A 13,331-nucleotide genomic window follows, 5' to 3' on the forward strand; every position below is an offset into this window, starting at 1 on the left:
TGACTAGGTCTGCTACGATCTGAATGAATCCACTATATGTCCACCAATAATGAAAATGGCACTTCCATAAAAATATGCAAAAACCAATGGAGGCAGTATTTCAACTGACACCAAGAGAAGAGAACCATGAATGTTGACAAACAATATTATTTATTAGATTATTAAAAGATGTATAAAAATAGCTACTGTAATTTCTTACAAAACAAACATATACCCCTAGGGGGCAGCATCAAATACAGCTCATAGGAATTATTTATAATATTGAAGTATTATCCTTACATTATAATGTATAACCCAGTGGCATAAAAATACATAGACACAATCCTATAAGCACACCAATTGAATTAATTACAATAGGGGAATAGGTGCACTATCAGAGAATAATATAAAGGAATCCCATTAAACCGAGCCACAACAGCATACCCTAATATCATTATCTCTGGTTACACAAATCCCCATTTTACTATAAAAGTGCCAATCGCATAGTTATCAGCTTATTCACACGATGTACTTACTAAGAAGTAAACAAAGACAGGTGCCGCCAGTGATGCTGTCCCCGCGCCCCGACGCGCGTTTCGCCCACTTGCTTCTTCCGGGGACGTGACCCAATGAGTTGGGGAAGTGATTTTATACAGTGATGGACCAATGAGAGTGCCGATATAACGATGAGTCAGGCGAGGCTTTGAACGGCGCATGCGTCGATCATACTACTCCATTACCGTTAAATTACACTTCCTGATATGCGCTTAGGGAAATAGCGTGGTGTAACGCACGCATGTTGCCATGACAGCGCAGTCAGAAGTGCTTGGAGCGATGACAACAATGCATGCGCACAAGCTCCGGGCTCCATTAACAAGAAATTCAACCCGCTCCTTAATAAGACTCCAATGCGCCTGCGCATTAGCGCTGGATTAGGAGATGAAGAAAAAAGAAAAAAGAGAAGAAATCACCGAAAGTGCTCATGCTGAAGTGACCATTTAATTAGTGACACTACATCAGAAATAATTTTGTGCAATAATAAAACAGCATAAAAATATGAAATATTTAATATTAAAGTGACACGTGCAGTGCTAATTATAATGAATTAATAAATATATAAAAATGCCATATTAGGGAAAACCATCAATAACTCCATTATGGTTAATATGTGACAACTATTACACTAGTAAAAGTTACGTGCTTCACAATCCTAGTATCATATAAATATTATAATAACAGGCTACCATGATATGGCCACAAATACTATGGTGATATTAAAGTGTAACAAGTGACCTTTTTCAGGGGTACCATAATAATACACATTATAGCACTGAAAATAATAATAATAAAAATGACTAACCAAAAATAAAAGTAAAAAGAAAGAAAGAAAAAATAAAGAGAAAATGAAAAATATATATATAAAATTATTAAAGTCCATAAAACCTGGTTGACTCCAGATGGATTGTCACGCGGTTATTTCTTATCTCTCCCTTTCATCCTCTCTCCTCCTGAACAATCGGCAAACCTCCATTCCTCTTCCAATATGCTTAGGCCATAGACAACCTCCAATCCTCTTCAAATAAACTAAGGCCATCAGTAAGATGAAGTATGACTGTAATTAATTACAAAAGATACATTAAAACCAACATCTACATAAATTAAAATCCTGAAAAGAAAAAATTAGTATTACATAATACCCAACCGATAAAATGGGAATTTCCCACACAGCAATGGCATAAAGTGAGACTAGGGACTTTTTTTTTTTTAAGTGGCGGAGGAATACAGTGCGGAAGGATACCTACCTTCCGTCATTGGATTCCTGCAGCCCATAGAGAACGGCAGCATCATCTGATGCTGCAGTTCTCTACCCAAGATCGTCGTGGGACACACTCGTGGACTGCTTCGGATCGTGGGTGAGTATTTTTGTGGTTTGTTATGTTAATATTTATCCCGGAAAAGACAATGGCTTCGGGGAACAATGTGACAAGTATTGGTAAGTATGTTACTCTATGTTATATGTACTGTATGTCTATGTATGTATTGTATGAATGTATTGTATGTATGTAGTATATATGTGGTATGTATGTAGCATGTAGTATGTATGTAGCATGCATGTAGTATGTATGTAGCATGCATGTAGTATATATGTAGTATGTATGTAGCATGTAGTATGTAGCATGCATGTAGTATATATGTAGTATGTATGTAGCATGTAGTATGTATGTAGCATGCATGTAGTATATATGTAGTATGTATGTAGCATGTAGTATGTATGTAGCATGCATGTAGTATATATGTAGTATGTATGTAGCATGTAGTATGTATGTAGCATGTAGTATGTATGTAGCATGCATGTAGTATATATGTGGTATGTATGTAGCATGCATGTAGCATGCATGTAGTATGTATGTAGTATGTATGTAGTATATATGTAGTATGTATGTAGCATGTATGTAGTATGTATGTAGCATGCATGTAGCATGCAGTATGTATGTAGCATGCATGTAGTATATATGTAGTATGTATGTAGCATGTAGTATGTAGCATGCATGTAGTATATATGTAGTATGTAGCATGTAGTATGTATGTAGCATGCATGTAGTATATATGTGTTATGTATGTAGCATGTAGCATGCATGTAGCATGCATGTAGTATGTATGTAGTATATATGTGGTATGTATGTAGCATGCAGTATGTATGTAGCATGCATGTAGTATATATGTAGTATGTATGTTGCATGTAGTATTTATGTAGTATGAATGTAGCATGTATGTAGTATGTAGTATGAATGTAGCATGTATGTAGTATGCATGTTGTATGTATGTAGCATGTAATTTTTTTTTTTTTTTTTTTACATTTAACACATTAGCCGGATGATGGGACTACTACTGTCCCATCATTGGCTAATGTGTCAATCACTGTCATGGTAGCAGGCATCGCCCGATGGGACTTGTAGTCCCATCGGACGATGCCTGCACAGACCCCCGGAGCCTGCACAGACCACCGGCAGGCCGGCACAGCCCCCCGGCAGGCCGGCACAGCCCCCCGGAGCCTGCACAGCCCCCCGGCAGGCCGGCACAGCCCCCCGGCAGGCCGGCACAGCCCCCCGGAGCCTGCACAGACCACCGGCAGGCCGGCACAGACCACCGGAGCCTGCACAGACCCCCTGGCAGGCCGGCACAGCCCCCCGAAAGGCCCGTACAGACCCCAGAGAGGCTGTACAAGGGCAGGAAAGGGTTTTTCTTATTCCGATACCGGAAGTCCCATAGACTTGAATGGGACTTCCGGTATCGGAATCGGCGATACCGATACTTTTTTTAAAGATCGGCCGATACCATCCGATACGATACTTTGAAGTATCGGACGGTATCGCTCAACTCTACTGGGGAGAGGTTTCAAGGATGAAATCTCATCTACCTTTTTCGCTTTTTCTATATCTCTCACGTGCTCCCTAGTTCTTACCTTTAGTTCTCTTGTGGTAAGACCCACACAGATTTTTCTGCATGGACATTGTGCGTGGTAAACCACTCCCACAGAATTGCAGCTGAGATGTTTTCTTATCACAAAGTCACGGGATCCATCCGAATTACAAAAAGTAGTAGTTTTAACATGATTCAGACAACCTTTGCAGAGGCCACAAGGAAAGAAACCTGGTATTCCAATCACCGATTCCTTTCTAGATGGTTCAAAATGACTATGAACAAGGGAATCTTTAAGATTTTTTGATCTTCTAGCAACAAAAGATGGTTTCTTGGGTAAAATTTGAGACAAAATCGGATCAACCAAAAGAACATCCCAATGTTTACGAATGATATGTTTTAAATCATTCCACTTATTGCTACATGTACTGATAAAACGCACTTGATTAATCCATTTCTGAGAACGTGGAGGTCCATACAAAAGTTTATCTCTTGAAGTTTTTAATGCCCTAAAATAGCCTTTTTTGATCATTCTTTTGCTGTAGCCTCTTTTGGTGAAACGTCTGGTAAGGTCAATAACCTGTTTCTCAAAATTACTTTCAGTTGAACATATTCTTTTTGCTCGAAGAAATTGTCCCACAGGTATCCCACGAATAGTAGAATGTTGTGAGCTCATCTGTTCAATCACCTTTTGTGTCCGAGGATCTCCCTCTTCTGGTGAAGGAAGGTAGTGAAGCTGATTTGGATGAAAGAAACCAAACACCTGATCAGGTGGATTGTGACTGGGTAATAGGAACTTCAGACTGGATATCACCCCTACTCTGGAACTCTCTACCACAACATATCAGACTCTCACCTACCATCGAAACCTTCAAAAAGAGCCTGAAGACCCACCTCTTCCGACAAGCCTATAACCTGCAGTAACCACCGATCGACCAAACCGCTGCACGACCAGCTCTACCCTCGCCTACTGTATTATCACCCATCCCTTGAAGATTGTGAGCCCTCGCGGGCAGGGTCCTCTCTCCTCCTGTACCAGTTATGACTTGTATTGTTTAAGATTATTGTACTTGTTTTTATGTATACCCCCCTCACATGTAAAGCGCCATGGAATAAATGGCGCTATAACAATAAATAATAATAATAATAATAATAATATAAGGCAGTCGACGCCCTTCTGAGTGGCTGGTGATTTCTCTGCTGGATTCTTGGAGACGAGTCTGATTCCTGCTTCCCAAAGATCAGTTTTTGCTCCGCTATTGAACTTATTAATTTTGGTTTTGTTTACCTTGTTTTGGAGTTCAGCCATCCCCGGCTGGGGGTGTGCTGGATTCTTATTCCTTGATCAGTGTTCTCTTTTGCTCTGCTTTCAGAATCTTCTGAGTGCTGATATAGGGTTTGAAGTCTAGTGACTTCAGGGTCCTTTTTACTTATCAGTTGTGTTGGTAATATTTTTAGCAGGGTTTTCTCGGATTGCAGACAGCAGCTTTTCTGTCCTGTCCTTTTTAGTTAGCTTGGGCCCCATCGTTTGCTCATCCTATCTTTCTATCTGTGTTAGTGTTTTCATCTTGCTTCACCGTCATTATATGTTGGGGGCTGCCTATTGCTTTGGGGTCTGCTCTGGGGCAGTCAGTTTTTCCTTTTCTCTCTTTAGGCTTATTTAGATCTCCAGCTGTGACGAGGTGTCTAGGATCACCGTAGGAACACTCCACGGCTACTGCTAGTTGTGTGATAGGATTAGGGGTCTGCAATCCGCTAGTTTCCAACCTCTCTGATTTTCTGGGCTGAGCTTGCATTTTTGTTCTTTTCTCCTCAGTGACTCAATCATAACAGTAGAAATTTGATGAGATGAATCTGCAGACAAAAATGAGTTAGTAGCCATGATCTTTCGAAAAATATCTGTGTTTAGTAGACCATCAGGACCAATTTTCAATTTTATATCCAAAAAATCTATTTCTCTGCCATATTGAAAACTTAATTTGATATTTTTATTGTTGCTGTTAAGATGATGAAACAAATTCTTCAAACCATCCAAAGGACCATCCCAAAAGAAGAGTACATCATCTATATACCTCATCCAGTTGTGGACATGGTCCATTTCCTGGATGAGGTCACCCTGGAACATCTCTCTTTCCCATGCGCCTAAAAACAAATTCGCATAGGAGGGGGCACATGAAGCCCCCACAGCTGTGCCTTGTATTTGCAAATAATGCTTGCCATTAAAAATAAACACATTATGTGTCAATAAAAATTTAATTGCCGCCATTGGTTTTTGCATATTTGTATGGAAGTGCCATTTTCATTATTGGTGGAGATATAGTGGATTAATTCAGATTATAGCAGACTGTTATGAATGAGTCACCGTAGGAGGCAAAAACAGAAATGCTAGCTAAGTCCAGAAAACCAGAGAGGTTGGCAGCTATCGGATTGCAGACCCCTGAACCTATCAACACAACTAGCAGTAGCCGTGGGGGGTTCCTTCGATGCCCTAGACCCCTCGATCACAGCCGGAGAACTATATAGCCTAAAGACAGAAAGGGAAATCTAAACTGCCCCAGAGCAGACCCCAAAGCAAAAGGCAGCCCCCAACATATAATGATGGTGAAGCAAGAAGAAAGAACACTAACACAGACAGAAAGATAGACTGAGCAAAGACGGGGCCCAAGCTAACTACATAGGAAAGGACAGGAAGGCTGCTGTCTGCAATCTGTGAAAAACCCTATGAAAATAAGAGCTAACAAACTGACAGTGAAAAAGGCCCTGAAGACGCTAGGCTTCAAAAAGCTATGTCAGTACTCAGGAATATTCTGAAGACAGAGCAACCTGCAAAAGAAGATTCAGCTCACCCCAGCAGGGATGGCAGAATCCAGAAAAGCAAGGCAAACAAAAACAAAACACAAATGCTAACAGGCAAAGCAGAAAACTTAGCTTTAGAGGAGCAGGAATCAGACTGGTCTCACAGAAGTCCACAGAGAAATCACCCGCAGGGCAGAAGGGCGTCGGCAGCCTTATATCCAGTCCGTGACTCCACTCAGCCAGTCATCATAATCAGGCTCAGGTGCCTGATAATCAGGCTCATTACCTTCCTTTACCAGAATGGGGAGTTCACCTGACCTCAGTGACGAAGGGGAAAATGAACTCACAACAGCAGACCTAGTCACAAACCTATTTTGAGGATACTAGCAGGAAAAAAAGGCACTCAAAGTAGTAAGATAAAGGAAGTTGGTGATGTAAATGAAGTTATTACCTGAGTTGTAAGCAAGTAATGGCGGTAGTAAAGTCCAGTCCCTCTGCCCCCTTCATGTGCTTCACAGGAACTAAAGCAATGCGAAAGGAAAAAATGAACATTTTACTTTTTTTCACAAAGATTTATCTTTAGCCCCAATTGTTTTATTTTCACAAGGGCAGACCCCAAAATGTATTGTGCAATTTCTCCTGAATACGTCGATACCCCATATGTGGGGGAAAATTATTGTTTGGGCACACAGCAGGACTCGGACGGGAAGGAGCAACGTTTTACTGCTTTAACACAAAAATGGCTGAAATCAAGAACGAACACCATGTCGCATTTGGAGAACATTTGATGTGCCTAAACAGTGAAAACCCCCACAAGTGACCCCATTTTGAAGCTACACCCCTCAAGGACTTTATCCAGGGGTATGTAGGTGCTACACAGAATTTGATAATATTAGTTCATCATATGGAAGATTTTCATTTTTTTTCTGTAAAAATGTTTTTTAGCTCCAAATTTGTGTTTTCTGTCTGGAATAGATTGTGAATGCTATGTCACATTTGGAGAGCCCCTGACATTAATAAGCAGCAGAACTCCCCCCAAGTGACCACATTAATGAAAATAGACCCCGCAAGGAATTCATTTAGGAGTGAACTGAGCATTTTAACCTGCAGGCAATTCACAAAACTTTATAACATTTAGATGTGAGAACAAAAGATAACATTTTTTTCAATAAAATACTGTTTTAGCAACAAATTTATAATTTACACTTGGGGTACTGGGAGATATTGAACCCCACAATATTTTATGAAGTTTTTCCTAAATGTGGCAGTACCCTATATGTCATTGTACACTACTGTTTGAGCACATGTCAAGGATCGGATGGGAAGGAGAGCTACTTGGCTTTTACAATCCAATATGATATTTTAGTTGTAAAAATGTAATTTTTGTATTTGCTGCAAATTTGTCAGGTACACAATGGTTAATAGGTGAAAGTGGACCCCATAATTTATTGTGCTATTTCTACTGAACACATTAATGCCCCACATGTCAGCATAAATTACTATTTGGCCACATGTCAGGGTTGAAAATGAAAGAGCGCTATTTAGCTTTTGAAGCACAGATTTTTCTAAAACAGTTTGCGGGCAACATTTGCGGAGCCCCGAAGGTGCCAGAGCAGCAGAAAAACCTCAAATGTAACCCAATTGTTGAAATTGCACCTCTCAATGAATTCATCTATGGCTGCAGCAACTTTTTGTAACATCCATGCTATGTTTTATTCTGGAGAATTGCAATTATGTCAGTTTAGTGCCCATAGAGTGTGCTGCCATAAAGTGTAGAGCCCCACAACAATAATGTCAAACATGTGGCCACTTACAATGATTTAGGCACAGTGGGGCTCAGAAGGAGGGGGGCATTTGGATTTGGGAGAATAGAATTCACTGGATTTTATTTGAGAGAGTGGGAGCTGTGCCACTTTTCCAGAGTATTTGTTCTACCGTTAAAGTAGGAACCCCCTATAGTTCCATGGACAGATGATGAACCTGAGTGGGGACTGTATTTTTGCAGGATAAATTAGTGTTTTTATTGGTAACATTTTGGGGGACAATATTTTTTGATTGCTCTCAGTATAAGACTGGGATCCCATTCTTGTGTTCTACGCTGAGCACTTACGTCAGGGTTTCTGTATAAATCCCACAAAAATGTGACTCAGACAAAACCCCCAAAGGAACCAACCATCATAATGGTACAGATGGAGACATTTTGGAGTTCGATGTCTGCTCTGGTGGTATCCATCTTTTTAGGCATGCACAGATCTGTGATTGACCACACTTATGAGCTTAAAAGACGCCTAAAATGATGGGATACCACCGACTCACAGACCAGTCCAAAGAACTTCCGTCTGCCTCATAAGTGAATGGTGCCATCTAGGGTTTTGCCTGAATCACAATTTTGGGGAATTTGCACGGAAACCCCAACATAAGCGCTCAGAGGAGAGTGCAGGATAAATGTGAGCCGAGCCTTGTTCCAAATTTTGGAAGGTAGAATGAACAAATAGACAGCAGTACAAGTATAGTTCTTACTTAAATTTTTGTGCAGTTCACTGTGTGCAGTATAGATGGTAAGGCAGAATTATTCTTCAGGTCGGGGTGACTACATCAATTCCAGATTTATATTGGTTTTTTATGCTTTGCTGCTATCACACAGTAAAAATGCTTTTTCATCAAAAGTAGTTTTTTTGTTGCCATATTTTGAGAGCTGTTACTTTTTTATTTTTTTGGCAAACAGAGCTGTATGAGGGCTTATTTTCTGTGGGACGAGTTGCAGATTATTTTGTTACCATTTTGGTGCACATCATTTTTTTTATTGCTTTTTATTCAAATTTTTCATATACAAAATGAACAAAACCAGAAATTTACTTATTGTTTTTATTTTTCTGCGTTCTCACCCATGCGGTAAAAGTGAAAACGCTGTTTTGTTCGTTGGCTCAGTACGATTGCAGCGATACCTTATTTATAATGTTTTTATTCTTTACTATTGCCTTCCATAGATTTTATTGGAATCGTAATCATCCACATCCTCATCCACATCCCATTGATATTTTTTCAATTTTTCTTGACATACTTTTTCTTCCCATTTCAAAACATCGGTTTCCAGATCTTTACGCCATTTACTATACTGATCACTGGACATATCTTTAGCAATAGATTTTGATATAGAATCAAGTTCTCTATCCATTTCTGATAAAGAAGCTGTATTGCTATCAATTAAAATCTGTATGAACTCAAAAGAACATTTGGCTGCAGCCATCATCCATCTTTTAGTTAAATCCTGCTCCCCAAGTTCATAGGTAGGATACAATTTTACTCTTAGTCCTCTAGGAACTATTTTTTTATATAAAAAGAGAGACGCCAGCGCTGCCGATGGTCAGAACGCGTAACATGAAGTGCAATGCACATATTGACATCTAACTGTAATCAAAATGAGACATTTGGCAAAATATTGATCAATACATTGAGCCACCCCGCCACGCCAAAGCAATCTCATGTGGGGGGTCCTACTCTACATTTTTTATTACTCACTGTGCCATTACGGCATCCTGAATATTTTAAAAGCAAGACCATATCTATTACAAATGTACCTGAAACATGTCTGAATCGCTCCCGTGCAGCCAGATGAAACAAGTGCATATAAAGGCCAACCAGGTCTGAACACAGACATCTCGGGTTAAACCTCCACACACTGCCCAACCAGCAAACACAGATGAAGGGCGATGCAGGCTCAGACACAGATGTGCAAATTATAAAGCCTGGGGCAGGGCGGGGCTGCTGTGTGTGTGCACAGCAGCCTAGATCCATCACTGAATACAGCAAAAATGGCGAACATAACCCAGCGCGCACGGCAACAGTGGTGGTCAGCCACGACGCAATATGCAAATATGAAAAGAGAGAAGCCAGCGCTGCCGATGGTCAGAATGCATAACATGAAGTGCAATGCACATATTGACATCTAACTGTAATCAAAATGAGACATTTGGCAAAATATTGATCAATACATTGAGCCACCCTGCCGCGCCAAGGCAATCTCATGTGGGGGGTCCTGCTCTACATTTTTTATTACTCACTGTGCCATTACGGCCTCCTGAATATTTTAAAAGCAAGACCATATCTATTGCAAATGTACCTGAAACATGTCTGAATCGCTCCCGTGCAGCCAGATGAAACAAGTGCAGATAAAGGCCATCCAGGTCTGAACACAGACATCTCAGATTAAACCTCCACACACTGCCCAACCAGCAAACACAGATGTAATTAATTCAATTGGTGTGCTTATAGGATTGTGTCTATGTATTTTTATGCCACTGGGCTATACCATTATAATGTAAGGATAATACTTCAATATTCTAAATAATTCCTGTGAGCTGTATTTGATGCTGCCCCCTAGGGGTATATGTTTGTTTTGTAAGAAATTACAGTAGCTATTTTTATACATCTTTTAATAATCTAATAAATAATATTGTTTGTCAACATTCATGGTTCTCTTCTCTTGGTGTCAGTTGAAATACTGCCTCCTTTGGTTTTTGCATTGTTCTGCTACGATCTGAGCCTACATTAACAGTCACTGAAAGTCTCTATCACTACCATGTGTATGCTAACAGCCCTATGTGCATTCATTCATATACCTTATCAGGTCAGATGTTTTGTTTTGGAAGAGAAAAAGAAGTGAAAACAGGAAAAACATTATATTTCACTGACTGCATATAATCATTTTATAGCGATACATTTACTTATTATAATAAGATCTTTTCTAATTGGTACAATTGATAAGTAATTGCTTCAATTTGTATATTTGCACTATTTATGCACTTTAAACTTGTGACCTCTTTATAATATACAGTATATTGTTTATGATACATTATGCAATTAAGTCTTAAAAATATGCCACTGAATAATTACTGAAGTTTACATTAATTACTTTCAAGTCTCAGTCCCTCCTTCTTATCCTGTACCTTTCTTATTTTAATCTTTTTTATTACTAATTATCAATAAAACAATAAAAAATACATAGTATTGCAACACTCTTTTCTACCCATGGTTAACACACACCTGGGTTGTTGGATGATAAGAAAATGGAGTGGGCTGCATGCTCCACTGTCATCTAACTGTATCACCAATAGTTAAAGTTTGAGGGCACTTACATTTCAACTTGTGTGGGTATTGTGGGCCCACTTCCATTGCAAGTCAACAGTCCACCCAGGCCATGCCCTGGTGCACAGCAGGACATGGAGGAGAATCTTGTAGTAAGGGATAGCACTTTGATGATTACTACTGCTGACTCCTCAAAGGCACTACCTGCAGTCCTCAACATTCTTCAGTAAAGGTCCCCCTGCTCTGTACAACCTTCAGCTAACCTATCAGGAGGATATGGCCAGTCCATGGGTACAACTTTCCTCTTGTGTGCCCAGTTTATGTTTATAACTGCTGTTTCTTCTTCTGACAAGCATGATGCTCAACAGTGGCCAAGCATGATCACGTCATTGGCTTTTCTTCGCTATACGATGGGCGCAATCATAGAAGTTGCCATTATTAGTATCTTACGACAGAGTACAATTCCTCCAAGAACACCCTAAATGTTACGTCAGCAACGTAACTTGAAGCTTTTGAACCTCAATGCAAAATTTCCAACAAGACCTCAAACTATAATTGCAAAAAGCAGCCGACAGCACAACGGAGGATTGGATGCCAGTTCAAAGGTTCATGGACCCAAATGAACAATAGTCCAAAATAAGGAAGAGGAACAGCATCCGGTCTGGGTGAAAAATTGTATCAAAAATTTATTCTGCCAGTATAAAATACAACGTTTCGGCCATATTGTGGCCTTTTTCAAGTATAACATAACAGTACATATGGTGGCCTTTTATAGTGTGGCACAGCCAATCACCATCAAGGTAACACCCATCACAAAGAATCTATACATAAAATACATATAAATACATCCATCAGTTACATGTATATTCAATAGCACAGCTTATCCAATCGTTAACAATGATAATCATAATCATATTAAAGATATTACAAAAACGTCTCATATATAAACAGCAATCCCCAAATCTGCCCACCAATGGTCGTAATGCATCAAAGGTATCCATAGAAATAACACACCAATCCCTTGCAGTAATACATATCCTTATATGAACCGCCAATCCCTAGTCACATAATAGTGGCGCCAACCCCAATGGACCAATCCTGAGTGGACTCACAAATCCCTATATCGGCAGAATTCCCTCTCCCCATATGACGGCATCAGCTAGAGCCAGGTCACATCAGGAGCGCAGCCTGATGATGCGCGCTACTAGGCCATAGCGAGCGCGCCGCCCATCCCCGCCCAGACCCGGTGACGTGAAGACTCCACCACCGAACCCCGCGCATGCGCGGTGCTGTGTGAGGAATCAGCCACGCGACCCGCCCACCGGGGAGGACCGCGCACGCGCCGAGGCCCAGAGCGCGCAATCACACGCAACACTCCTCCGTAAAACCCGCACATATGCTGGTAGATAAAAACAAATGTAAAGCCACATTTAAATTAATGAGTCCACACAAATAGACCAAAGATGCTCCCAGAAAAGACATTTAGAATCAAAAAACCACATCCATGGTAAATTTAATAATATTCCGTACTTTATGAGATTCATAAATGTTGTATATTATATAAGGAGCAAAACTGGGATATTTACAAAAAAGAAAAAAAGAAAAGAAAAAAGAGAAAAGAGGGCACGGGGAAAGGCAGGCAAGAAACAACGACAAAATTCATAAAGGACAACATCCTCTTCATGATTTCAGGACTGTTCAGTCCCCGTGTCCTCCACTCTTTCAAATGTATCACCTATAAACACTAAAAAATAAAAATATTAATTAAAAAACCATAATAGCCACATATATAAATATGTATCCTAACAAAGAATGATGGCACAAGATAAGGGATTAGGTGACACAAGTATGCAAATTGTAATCCAAGTTCAAACCCCTTGGTTGCAACGTATCAAGAATCGATATCCATCTCAACTCCTTTTTTTTCAACATCTTAACCCTATCACCCCCACGTCTTAATACAGGAACCCCATCTATCACTCTAAATCGTAACTGATTCACTGAATGTCTGCATTCTAAAAAATGCTTCGGAATCGGCAACTCCACTAGTT

At 40.0% G+C, this 13,331-nt stretch overlaps 1 long non-coding RNA gene across 1 annotated transcript in view; it reads right to left on the bottom strand.

Moving 5' to 3' along the window:
• Window positions 1-444: 444 nt before the first annotated feature.
• The window catches only part of LOC141091967 (uncharacterized), a 65,038-nt gene continuing 52,151 nt past the window's right edge, over window positions 445-13,331 (bottom strand). Inside the window, exons 3-4 of the long non-coding RNA XR_012232629.1 lie at window positions 6,647-6,716; window positions 445-1,591 (exon numbers count right to left, since the gene is read on the bottom strand). This is a non-coding gene — a long non-coding RNA (uncharacterized lncRNA). The remainder of the gene's footprint in view (window positions 1,592-6,646; window positions 6,717-13,331) is intronic.

This window comes from Dendrobates tinctorius, unplaced genomic scaffold (genome assembly GCF_039654945.1).
Source record: "Dendrobates tinctorius isolate UK_male_01 unplaced genomic scaffold, ASM3965494v1 ptg000008l, whole genome shotgun sequence".
NCBI classification, from domain to species: domain Eukaryota; kingdom Metazoa; phylum Chordata; class Amphibia; order Anura; family Dendrobatidae; genus Dendrobates; species Dendrobates tinctorius.